The sequence below is a fragment of the Protopterus annectens genome, chromosome 13.part0, assembly GCF_019279795.1.
Source record: "Protopterus annectens isolate FY-2018-M chromosome 13.part0, PAN1.0, whole genome shotgun sequence".
Lineage (NCBI taxonomy): Eukaryota > Metazoa > Chordata > Ceratodontiformes > Protopteridae > Protopterus > Protopterus annectens.
Window position 1 is genome coordinate 1013770724 of NC_056747.1, and position 12512 is coordinate 1013783235.

Here is a 12512-nt window from a genome sequence, read left to right on the forward strand (position 1 = left end):
GGACACTGGTAGAAAGGATGAAAATCCATTGTGCCAATGTAAAGCCTGTTGTCAGTTTGAGAAATAGCTATGGAACCAGGAGAGAGATGAGTAAGCTAGACCAATGAAAAATAGTCAAGTTAGTAGTTTCTGATGTGTGATGACGTCAACAGCCTTGGACAGATCAAAGAACATCAAGCAGACCAAGTTACCTACATTCCTTTCGATACTCATAGTGTTACTAAAACTAAGGAGGGCAGTAGAGTTACTGTGATGTGGGCAAAAGCCATGCTGAGTGGGTTAAAAAAGATTGCTATCAGCAAGATATTTCAGGAGTTAAGCATGTATGGATTTTTGCAGAATTTCTCACAGGAGAGGTAATATAACAATTAGATGGTAGTTGGAAAGATCTATTGAGTTCTGTCTTTGTGTAAAGGCAGGAATTAGAATGTTTTTTCAAAGGGCTAGGACATAGCTTTCAAGTAAAGAGCAGTTTATCTGGCTGAAGACTAGATAGGCTAGTGCACCCGGTACAGTGCCATTTTAATGTATTCAGCTATAAGACTGTCTGCAGCTAGAGTAGTTGGTTTTAGGTTGAGAAATCGTTTTTTGATTGCTGAAGTCGGGACAAGCTAGAATAATAGTGTAGCTGAATGGATATCTTGTTGGGGTGGGAGTAAGAAGGGAGATTTTTTTCTTTGAACTATATGGATGACATGCACATTGAACTTAGTAGCAATGCTATCAACAGTATTTGTTTGTGAAGTAGGTGGAATTGTTTTACCTGGATGTAAGCGATTCGTTATTGATGAGGAAAGCGCCTTTGGATATTTTAGGAACATGGGAACAATACCAGGCAAGTGATCACAGGTACCATAAGAGTCCTATCCATATACATCTTTAAATAGACCTGGTTAAAAGTTCTTCCCACCCTTTAGGAGTTATTAATAAAGCCCACCTCCCAAAATCATTCAGTGCTGTACACAATAATCCTAGTGTGAATCTGTATCTATCCATCCAATCATCAAGACTAGTCTTAAAGGCAAACAAAGCAGTACATTGTTTGATATGTAGTAGTAACTTAGTCCATAGGATGGGAATACAATGAGTTAGGAATGTATTCCTTCCTGGATTCTTATTTATTTGTTGGTGTAAATTTAAAATCACTTGGGCATTACCAATTGAGCAACCTGCTTGAATTAGTACATATCAAATGGGGCAGGGGGCATTTTATTCGTTGATGGGTCTAATAAGGGTAGAGTACACTAATAAGATGAGTTCTTTTGATCTTGAAGATAATACCTTGGAAATTAATTAGGACAGACAAAGGGGTTTTCTGGCTATGAAACAGGATAAGCTAATGAGAGAGAAGTGTCTCCTTATGTCCCCAGGTCTCTTATGACTGTATTTGTTTGAAAAAGGAATACCACTTAAGGTGGGAGCATCTTTTTTGCTGAAGACTACTGTGCTGCATTTTTTTACTTTTAGCTTGAGATTATTTTCAATACACTATGTATTGGATATTCCAGTTCTTTCTTGTGCAGTTTAGTATCAGTGGATGAGTGGATAACAGTGCCCAGCTTGCAGTCATCAGCAAACCTGGTCACCCACACTTCAGGGATATTGACTTTTATGTGTGCAAAATACATGCTAAACAGGAGAGGGCTGAGCAGTATTCCGTGCAGTATCCTACTAGTTACAATTTTATATTCAGAGAGGATACGAGCAATGCTACTTGGGATCTGTTGAATAATCAGGTTCCAATACAGTGAAACAATTTAGGAATTTGCACTAAGTATGTTTAACTTTTCAGTAATACCAGCAATGGGGGATATTGTCAAAAGCCTTAGCTATATCAAGATAAGCAGCATGCATAGTGTGAACACTGTCCAAAGCCTCGGTAACTCTTTCAAAGAAGATTCCAAGGCTCAGGATACAGGACATGCCCATCACAAAACCATACTAAGTGGAGCCTGGATCAGTTAAGTTATATTGAGTTGTTTTTGTTTCTTATTATTTTTTGTTTTTTTATTGTAATACTGCATATGATATTTAGTACAATTTCTTAGGTGCTTAACATTTTCTAAGTTATTCTGGGTTTTGTTTTGAGACTATCCTTTCTAAGCTTTACCCCTGATCAGAATGACTGTGGTGGTGGTGCTGCGGTAGCGTTGTCGCCTCACAGTAAGATGCTGGCCGGTTCGATTCTCAGCTAGAGCATCTTCTGCGTGGAGACATGCGTGAAAGGGCGTACCTTCGTTGAAGGTTGTGCATCAGAGCTGGTAACTCGGCATGTAAAAATCAACTACCAATCATTAGCAGACCAGAGTTCTGCTGTGGTGACCCCTAACTGGGAAAAGCCGAAAGTCACAACAACAACCCCTGATCAGAATGAGATGATTGCTGTCTTTTTTAGCAATGATGCTGGATTAGATTTTACTTTTTGCTCTTACTGGAGCTAGGTCAGTTAGAATATTAAGGACAATTCTGTTAAATTTGGAGACTGCATCACCCAGAAGTAAAGTTTTTAAGATGTTCCAGTTACAAGAGTAATGGTTGAAGAGATTCCTTCATCCGAGCACACCTACTCAGTAAGTAAATGCTTAAATAAAATCTAATTCACAATGTACAGACGCAAGTAATAGAAGATTCTTATGTTCCTTTTGCATCAGCTAAAACCTAAAAAGACAACACAAATAAAGAGATCCAATCACTATAATCTGTTTGAATATTTAATAGATGCAACTAAGACACCTGCGTAACAACTGGAATATATCAGGAAGACACATACATCACAGCCTAATAATATCACTACCGTCACTACTTTGCAACATCTGTAAGCTATACCACAAAACAGAAACACAGAATTGTGCAAGGAAGCAAGTAATATACTCGTGTATCCAACAAAGTAAGCCCAGAACTGCAGCTGCTTAACTCTGCAATGAAGACAGTAATCCAAACAATACTAATGATATTAGATTTCAATAAAGGATGTTTGCTCTGTTCACTTTCAACTTACGGAAAAGGAGACAGAGGGAATGTGAGTAAAGGGGTAGGGATAGGGACTAACAGTTTGGGTAGCTCAGGGAGGTAAGAAGATAGAATGTGTGGATAAAGACAGTATCAGCCAGTGGAAACAGTGATGTATGGGTTAAATATTAAATACACTATATATGAATAAAATCAGGATATGAAGGGAAAAACATTGCTAGTCTGAAAAGCTACAAAAATTGTTGATAGTTTGAGCAAATCTAGGGGACACTGTGGTAGTGTGTGAGAAGTAAACCATACAATATGATATAAGGCAGTGGTTATCAGATGGCAACTAGTTTGGTTTTCTGTTTGATATCTATGGAATATACTTGAAGATAACTGCCTACAAATGAAGGGTTACTCATTTTTGCTGTAACCTTTGTCCTAGTGAATGGTCATGTAATAATATACAGCATAACAAGAAGTGGTCAGTTGTAAACATTTTGGCCAGGGAAGTTCACTAAGTTAGGCCCTCTTTTCAAGTCTGGCTGCTAATGTAACTATGCCATAAATCATCAAAAAGAGTCCATTTCCAAGCCAGATGCACATCAGGCAATGATCAAAGAGTAAGTGTTTGATGTGTACAGAAATATACTGATCTGCGTGGCTCTTAAGAGCTATCATTCTGTAGGGAGAGTGGCATGGTTTTCAGTAGCATGCTGTATGTCATAGTATGCAATCTATATGGTCATTATTGAAAAAAAGAACCATCTTGGACATGTAGAGAAAATGAAAACACTACAAATGCTGGTGCACTACTGCGGTGGTGGTGCTGCGGTAGCATTGTCACCTCACAGTAAGACGTTGTCATGTTCGATTCTCAGCTAGAGCGTCCTCTGTGTGGAGAGTAGACGTGTGTGAATGGGCGTACCTTCATTGAAGGTTGTGCGTTAGGGCTGGCAACTCGGCATGTAAAAATCTACTGCCAATCATTAGCGGACCAGAGTTCCACTGTGGCGACCCCTAACCGGGAAAAGCCGAAAAACACAACAACAACAAATGCTGGTGCACTATTAAGTGGCAAGAACTGTAGAAGATTCTGCTACTATTATTTTTTCTACAAACTTGAAGAGGTTGATATCTTTTCCATACAGTCTTTCTAATCATAATTTTGCTCTAGTACTTGCTTTCATCGTATGTTTGCTATCAAGAAACCATTTTGTCTGTTTACTTACACACATATGCATTTATCTTTTTAATTACATTTCAGAAACCTGGGCTGTTTTTCAAGAGATACCCAGGGAATGAAGTATCACAAAGACAAGCCAATGGCGACCCAAGACACATACAGCAGATATCTATACCTTTCAGTTTTTAAGTGTTTTAGAAAACTCAGTTGTTTTGCATGTATATGGTTATTTAAAAGGCCTGCTAGCAACATCTGAGATTCCTTACTTCCTCGTACATCAGCACCCTGTACTTACCTTTGTCATTGAATGAAACTGACAAATATAAAACACGTATAATGTTGTTGTTGTGTCTTTCGGCTTTTCCCGGTTAAGGGTCGCCACAGCAGAACTCCGGTCTGCTAATGATTTGCAGTAGATTTTTACAGGCCAAGTTGCCAGCCCTGATGCACAACCTTCAACGAAGGTACGCCCATTCATGCACGTCTCCACACAGAAGACGCTTTAGCTGAGAATCGAACAGGACACCATCTTACTGTGAGGCGACAACGCTACCGCAGCACCACCACCACAGTATAAATAATAATAACAATAATAATAATTCAGTTTTCTTCAGGAATCGTATAGGGCTGACATAGAATATTATACATATGGCCAAGTTATGCACTCATTGATATAAATATTTTGGAAATATTACTAGCATGACTCTTCATATTTTATGATCTGTGAGAAAGATACTTATTATCTTTCACTAAGTAGATGAGTCTCTCCACGCCTTCCTGAAGTCCTTCCCGAGTGATGGCAGAGCAGCCTTGAACGTGCATCTTGTGCCCTTGAAACTGCTGTAAACCCAGTAGCTGTACTAATTCGAAAGGGCCTGGTTGTTGGCCAAGATCACAAATGGAACTCTGTGCATCTCTTCAGTCTCTAAAACCAATTTCAGGGTTGTTCTGATCTCATTAAACCTTACTGGATCTGCACTGTCCACCACAAACAACAGCCCCTCTGTGTCATCAAAATAATGTCTCCACAAAGAAAAGTGTTGATGTACTGTTGCCCCAAAGCTAACATCCCAGACTGTAAGTGATACATTTTTGACTGGATCTCACGTTTCCACATTAAAGCCTATAGTCGGGATGGTGCTGAAGTTGACTTCAGCTTTAGTTTGTATAAGATTGTTGATGTCCTTCAAGGATGCATCTGCAGTCATCACATATGGGTTGTCCTGCCTCAGGCAGCCCTTCAGTCGGCCAGATTCCAAAGTCTGGGTCCGGCGTCGGTTGATGTCGCCCTTTCCCCGATGTCAGAGCGCCTGGGGTATAAAAGCGTCAGCCGACGCTATCTTCCTCAGTCTTTCTTGCCGCGTGGTGCCCGAAGCAGAAGCAGTTCGCAAGTGCCGGTCGGCCAGCTCCTGTAATTCAGCTATCGAAGACTTCAAAAGCTAAGTACCCCGTTGGGGACTCTTTCTTGCCTCAGCCGATGTCAGATAAAGTTAATAATTGCTTAACTTGTGGGAAACAAATACCTCATAAGGATTTCCACTCTTACTGCCTCCCCTGCCTAGGCCCAGACCACGACGTCTCGGCCTGTTCAGCCTGTGCTTCCTTCAACCGACGCACTCTTAGACGTCGGGCGAAGTTTGCAGAGGAATTTTTTGGGACTAGTTTTTCGTACAATATGCCGTCGGAGACTCCGACTTCACATTTAACAAAGAAACGGCAGGACAAGGACCGACATACATGGGCCACGTTTTCAGCTGAAACCATGGCCAGGCCTACCGCGAGTGTCTCGGTCTCAGCTGAAACCGAGTCCTTGGTGCTTCCGACCCCCGAAACCGCTCAACCGACAACCTCGGCCCCGGAGGCCCCTGCTGAGTCAGTTATTGAATTTCCTTCAGAAACTGGTATCTTGGAAACTTCCGACACCATACCTCTAGACAAAACTACTCCAGCACGTGGTGCAGCCAGGCCTCCTGCATCCATGTCCATAAAGGCATTCACCAGGGCTAAAGCTGCTAAACACACAAAAGCTATGCCTCCCAGGGTTATTCCTCAGGGATCTTCTACAAGTTCACAGATTCTAACCTTAGCAGAGGACCTTATTTCCTTAATTAGGGACTCCCAGCCTCATCCGGACAGGGGCTCTCAACCTCCTCTAGACAAAAGGCCCAGGGTTGAGCCCTCTGATCCCCACTCCTCAGAGGAGGCCTCTGATGGCTCTGCTCTCTCGGACTACCAGGAGGAGGCTTTTTCGGCCTATGAGGACTCTGATGCAGAGGAATCTATCCCCTCGGCCTCCTCTCCTGAAGAACTATCCTTCAGGGAGACCCTTCACACTATGAGAGAGCATTTCAAATGGCAGGGCCAAGAATTCTCTGATTCCAGGAAAAGATTAAGAACTTTTCTGCATTTACCTCAGCATAGACCTTTGGCTATTCCTCCTGTTTTGAATGTCATTGATGATGTGTACTCTGAGTCTAGCATAACCCCTGACACTCTTCCTCCGGCCCCTGTCAAACCCGATAGGTACTACAGGGTCCCGGACTCACATCATTTTCTTTACAAGGCCCACTCTGCTGATCCAGAAACTATTTCCCAGGGCCCTAAAGGGGTTAAAGCTGCCACAACTAAAAATCCACTCCCCTCTGAAAGGGAGTCCAGGGCTTTAGAGAGATGGGGTAAAAAAGTGTATACTTCTGCTACTCTTTCTATGAGGGCATTAAATTGTCAATTTCATATGATACAGTACCAAGAGTATTTGTTAGATGAATTGCATAAGAAACTGTCTTCACCCGAACCCCTAGATCACAAATCACTTCAGGATCTGGTACATAACCCCCAGCAGGTTAGCAAATATTTCTTGCAGTGTGGTTATGATGCATTGGAAGATTCATGTAGGTCAGCTATGACAGGTGCAGTCATACGTAGGCATGAAGGAACAATCTCTGCCAGACCATGTTAAAGCTAAGCTTCTGGATGCTCCACTGGAAAAGCAAAAGTTATTTGGCTCCACTGCTCAGGAGGTCTTAAAGAAATTTGTGGAAAAGGCAAAATCTGTACAAACAGTCAAAGATTTTCTACAGGTCCAACCACCAAGATTCAGCAGAAATTGGCCTACCAAGAATTGGTCCTTTCCGGACACAGAAAGATTTCAGAGAGGCAAGAACAGGCGTGCCAGAGGTAGAGGGCAAGCTAGAGGCTCCTACAGAGGACGTCAATGGCAGCCTCCCAACCAGAGAGATAGTGCAGGACCTACAACAGCTGCACAAGGACAGACTCAATGACTTTGCTTTGACTCCGCCAACCAGGGCTCAATTAAAAGCAGCTTTGGGAGGAAAGCTTTCTTTATTCTCAGAAAATTGGCACAGTATTACAAGAGACAAATGGACACTGCAAATAATAGACAAAGGATACAGGTTCCATTTTCACACATTGCCAAAAACAAAAGGCATGCCAAACCTGCCACCAAATCAAAGGGCAGAGGCTTTGAAACAAATATCCTACTTAATGCAAATGAAAGCTATAGAAAAGGTTCCGCTTTCAGAACAAGGCCAAGGATTTTATTCCAGACTATTCCTTGTTCCAAGAAAAGAAAATCAATGGAGGCCTATTCTCGACTTGTCCACACTGAATACTTATCTCATTGTGCCAAAATTCAAAATGCTGACTCTACAGCAACTCCTTCCCATGCTGGGCAAGGGGTCTTGGCTGGTGACTCTAGACCTCAAGGAGGCATACCTGCATGTCCCTATCAGACAAAGTTGCAGAAGACACCTCAGATTTCTTGCAGGTTCAGAGCATTATCAATTCTCAGCATTGCCCTTTGGCTTATCTACTGCGCCCAGAGTATTCACAAAATGCCTGGCATCAGTAATTGCACACTGCAGACTTCAGGGGATTCAAATATACCCATATCTGGATGACTGCCTTTTACAAGTGGACAGCCAACAATCTTTGGTAAAGGACTTGAATTATGCCATCCACCTAGTGCAGGCTTTGGGATATACAGTCAACATTCACAAATCAAGACTTGTTCCATCCCAAAGAATAACTTTTCTGGGTGCGGATCTAGACACAACCACCCAAATGGCTTTTCTCACAGAAGAAAAACAAAGACAACTACCGGATTACTTCAAGAATCTGACAAGACAAACTCAGCTGACTGCAAGGAAAATCCTGCAGGCCCTGGGTTACATGGCATCTTGCATTCTTCTGATTCCACAAGCAAGGCTGCATATGAGAAAACTACAATGGTACCTAAGGAGTTTATGGACTCAGCACAGTCACAGCTTAGAAACTTTGATCCCACTCATTCCATGCCTCCAAAAGGAATTTCTGTGGTGGGCTCAAGCAAGCCAGTCAAACAGGGGTCTGCCCTTCAGCATTACCAAACCATTACAACCGACGCTTCAGACCACGGTTGGGGAGCACACATGGAGGGCAGATGTATTCAAGGACTATGGTCACAAAAGGAGCTACGCATGCACATAAACCAAAAGGAAATGCTGGCAGTGATACATGCAATCAAGGCCTTCAAACTCTTTCTGCATCAAGGCCACCTGCTAATAAGGACAGACAACACCACAGTTATGTGGTACATAAACAAGCAAGGAGGCACCCATTCCTACCCTCTTTGCAGACTGGCAATGAATCTATGGGAACTCTCCTTGAAACTCAATATAGAGCTGCAATCCCAATTTGTGCCAGGAAAAGACAATATACTAGCGGACAGCTTAAGCAGAAATATCATGGATGCACACGAATGGATACTGCACCCAGACATCTTCCTACAGATAACACAATCATGGGGAAGGCCGGACATAGATCTTTTTGCCTCCCCTCACAATCATCAGCTGAAGAAATTCTGCTCAAGGACATACCACCCACAAACATGGAAAGTGGACGCCCTCTCTTTCAGCTGGAGAACTCTAACAGTGTATGCATTTCCACCTCTTCCATTAATGACCAAGGTCTTACTGAAGATCAGGACAGAGCAGCCAAAAGTGATTCTGATAGCTCCGGACTGGCCAAGACAGCACTGGTACCCACTGTTAAAGAGCATGTCACGTACAAAACCATGGCCTCTTCCTCAATGGCCACTTCTCCTGAGACAGCACAATTACAAAACTCTGCATTCCAACCTGAAAACCTTGCAACTAACAGCCTGGAAAATACCTTGACTCCTCCTCAGGATAAGCTATCCAAGAGAGTGAAGGATATCATCATGGAAGCTTGCCGGCCTTCCACAAGAAAGGCATATTCAGCAAAATGGAAAAGATTTCACACTTGGAGCACCACAAAGGGCCTAGATGCGACAGTGATGAACATGGCACATATCCTGGAATACTTGGCAGAAATGCTCCACAATGGCCTGTCTTACTCTTCCATTAAAATTCATGCTTCAGCAATTTCAGCAGAGTACAATACTGATCCACCTGTCTTTTCTCATCCTCTCCTAAGACAGTTTCTAAGAGGAATTAAAAACATCAATCCTCCAAGGACACCTCCAGTGCCTACTTGGGACCTTAACTTTGTGTTGGAAAAGCTAACTCTGCCTCCCTTTGAGCCAGAAGCATCTGCAGAACTACAGTTCCTGTCTTGGAAGACTGCCTTCCTTCTGGCCATAACCTCAGCAAGAAGAGTATCTGAGTTACAGGCCCTCATGGCAGTACAGCCATTTCTTATTTTTCATCAAGACAGAGTCTCATTGAGAACCAATCCTTCATTTATGCCAAAGGTGGTATCCAGGGTCTCATTAAACCAAGCTATTCACCTGCCTGCCTTCTTTCCAAATCCACAAAACAAAAGGGAGAAACTTCTGCACACCCTGGACATACACAGACAGTTGCGCTACTACTTGGACAGAACTAAAAGCTACAGAAAAACTGACCACTTGTTGGTAGCATATGCTGCTGGTGCACAAGGGAAAGCAATTTCCAAACAGACAATTTCAAAATGGATAGGGAATTGCATTCGTTTTTGTTACTCCTTTCATGGAAAAACTGTGCCAGCTAACATTAGACCTCATTCCACCAGAGCCACAGCCACCTCCACAGCTTTCTTAAGAGGGGTGGCTACCAAGGACATTTTAGAAGCTGCTACATGGAGCTCCGTGCATACATTTTCCAAGCATTACAATTTACCTTTATATTCCAGATCCAGAGCAGGCTTTGCTACGGCAGTCCTGCAGGGCATTTTAGCTACACCATCCTTTACATAGATCCTCCACCCCCAGATTGGCTATGGTATTGTACCCATATGTGATGATTGCAGATGCATCCTTGAAGGACATAGTACAGTTTTGTACCTACCATAAATGTAGATGTCCGATAGGTATGCATCTGCAGTCAGGTTTACCCTCCCTCCTTCCCCTCTGTGGTATTTATTGGGTACTTTTCCCTCTCATAGCTAGCTGGGGTTATCTATTATGGTGTATTTGTTTTATATATATATATATATATATATATATATATATATATATATATATATATATATATATATATATATATATATATATATATATATATATATATGTGTGTGTGTGTACACATATATTTCTGTGCATGTTTGGAATTTATTGCATTTCTCCAAATTTAACCTTCCTTTGAGGGCACCTGGCATCTGGGGCAAGAAACACTGAGGAAGATGGCGTCGGCTGATGCTTTTATACCCCAGGTGCTCTGACGTTGGGGAAAGGGCGACATCAGCCGACGCCGGACCCAGACTTTGGAATCCGGCCGACCGAAGGGCTGCCTGAGGCAGGACAACCCATATGTGATGACTGCAGATGCATACCTATCGGACATCTACATTTATGGTAGGTACAAAACTGTACTTTTTACCAGCAGAATCTAAACCCAGCAGAAGAACTCTTGTTCTTGGATGATAGAAACTTGCCAGAGATTCCTGAAGTTGACTTAGTAGAACACCCATTACCTCTGTTTAAGTCTAACTTGTAGTCAAACAGACTTTCTTGATGTTTTATTTTTACGTGTTTTAGTACTTGCAAGGAACAGAATAAAAGCCATTTCTACTTTAAGCATCATGATCTTTAAGGCACAAAGCATACATTTTCCCCGAGTACGAAAAGTCAGTACTTGTTCACTAGTTACATGGATTAGCATTCATTTCAGTGACGTGATGTAATGTGATACTTTGTTGCAGGAATCCACTGCTTGACTTCCTTTATTTCATTCTTTGCCATGTCAGTACTTATGACACCCTTCCAAAAATACAGGTAATGCTAGTTATTCAGAAATGACAAAGGAAGATGTGATGTCACAGTGAACGCCTCCTGTGAAAAGACGGTGGTGGAAGCACTGTATACCTGTAAAAAGGCACAGGAGATTTATGTAGTTGGTAAAGATCTCAGGACTAGTCATTCCGGTTATATCATAAATAGATTGGCAGCTTAAACGGTGAAACATTATTACAGTAATTCCACATAATAGGACATAGAAACTAGAGTTTTGATAATTATGCTGACAGTATAGGATTCATCTGCTCTCTGAGTGACTGAAATACAATATGTAAATATCATGTAGCAGATGCATAGGAGACCAAAACAGAAAGACCCAGACAAAACACATAATGTGTAATACATTTACAAGCTTCCCTTTATCAGCATTATGGGAGGTAGAACCTCTCCCACCCAAAAAATGTATATACTTCAGTATTCTGACTTAAGAATGTGAAGTGCTATGCAGACCTTTAATAATACCCTCAGTCCAATAACACCAGACACTACTAACTATAAATATATATCACCTTAGCAATCTCATCATTACAGGCAAGTCTGAAGCATTCAGTTTAATAGGAATGCCCTCATGCAATTAGAGCATATGCCCAGTAGGAGTAACCCAGGTCAAAAACTAATTAAGTGATTAATCAAACAATCAGCAATAAATAAATAAATGTATTTAACCCAGTGGTGGAACTGGACTGATATGACTATCCCACTGCAAATGGATATAGGATATAACTAGAAACAGTCTGGCAAAACAATTTACAAATCTCACCACCACACAAGGAAAGAAGTCAGTGATTACATTTATATTTACAAATCTCTCTTTATTAAAACATTCAGGAAGATATACAGATTTCCCAGAAAAAAACAGCAATATGGCTGATAACTGCATTATCGTGCAGTTTTTTTAGACATGATCTGAGCCAAAAAAGCAGAGTAATGCATGCATGCAATGCAGTATAAATGCAATAGAGTAAATTGGGCAACCTAGAAGAAAAAAGTAGTTTAGTGGACAGGACAACACTATAAAACATATGTCATTTAGAATAAATAAATACAACCATGCAAATAGATGTCTGGATTTGTTAAAAAGCCACAGGGCAGTTTATCTTTTGGCAGGGATTTAAG

The 12512-nt window shown here is 41.6% G+C and overlaps 1 pseudogene; it reads right to left on the bottom strand.

Moving 5' to 3' along the window:
* Positions 1-4855: 4855 nt before the first annotated feature.
* On the bottom strand, positions 4856-11071 carry LOC122788013 (annotated as a pseudogene).
* Between the last annotated feature and the right edge of the window lie 1441 nt (positions 11072-12512).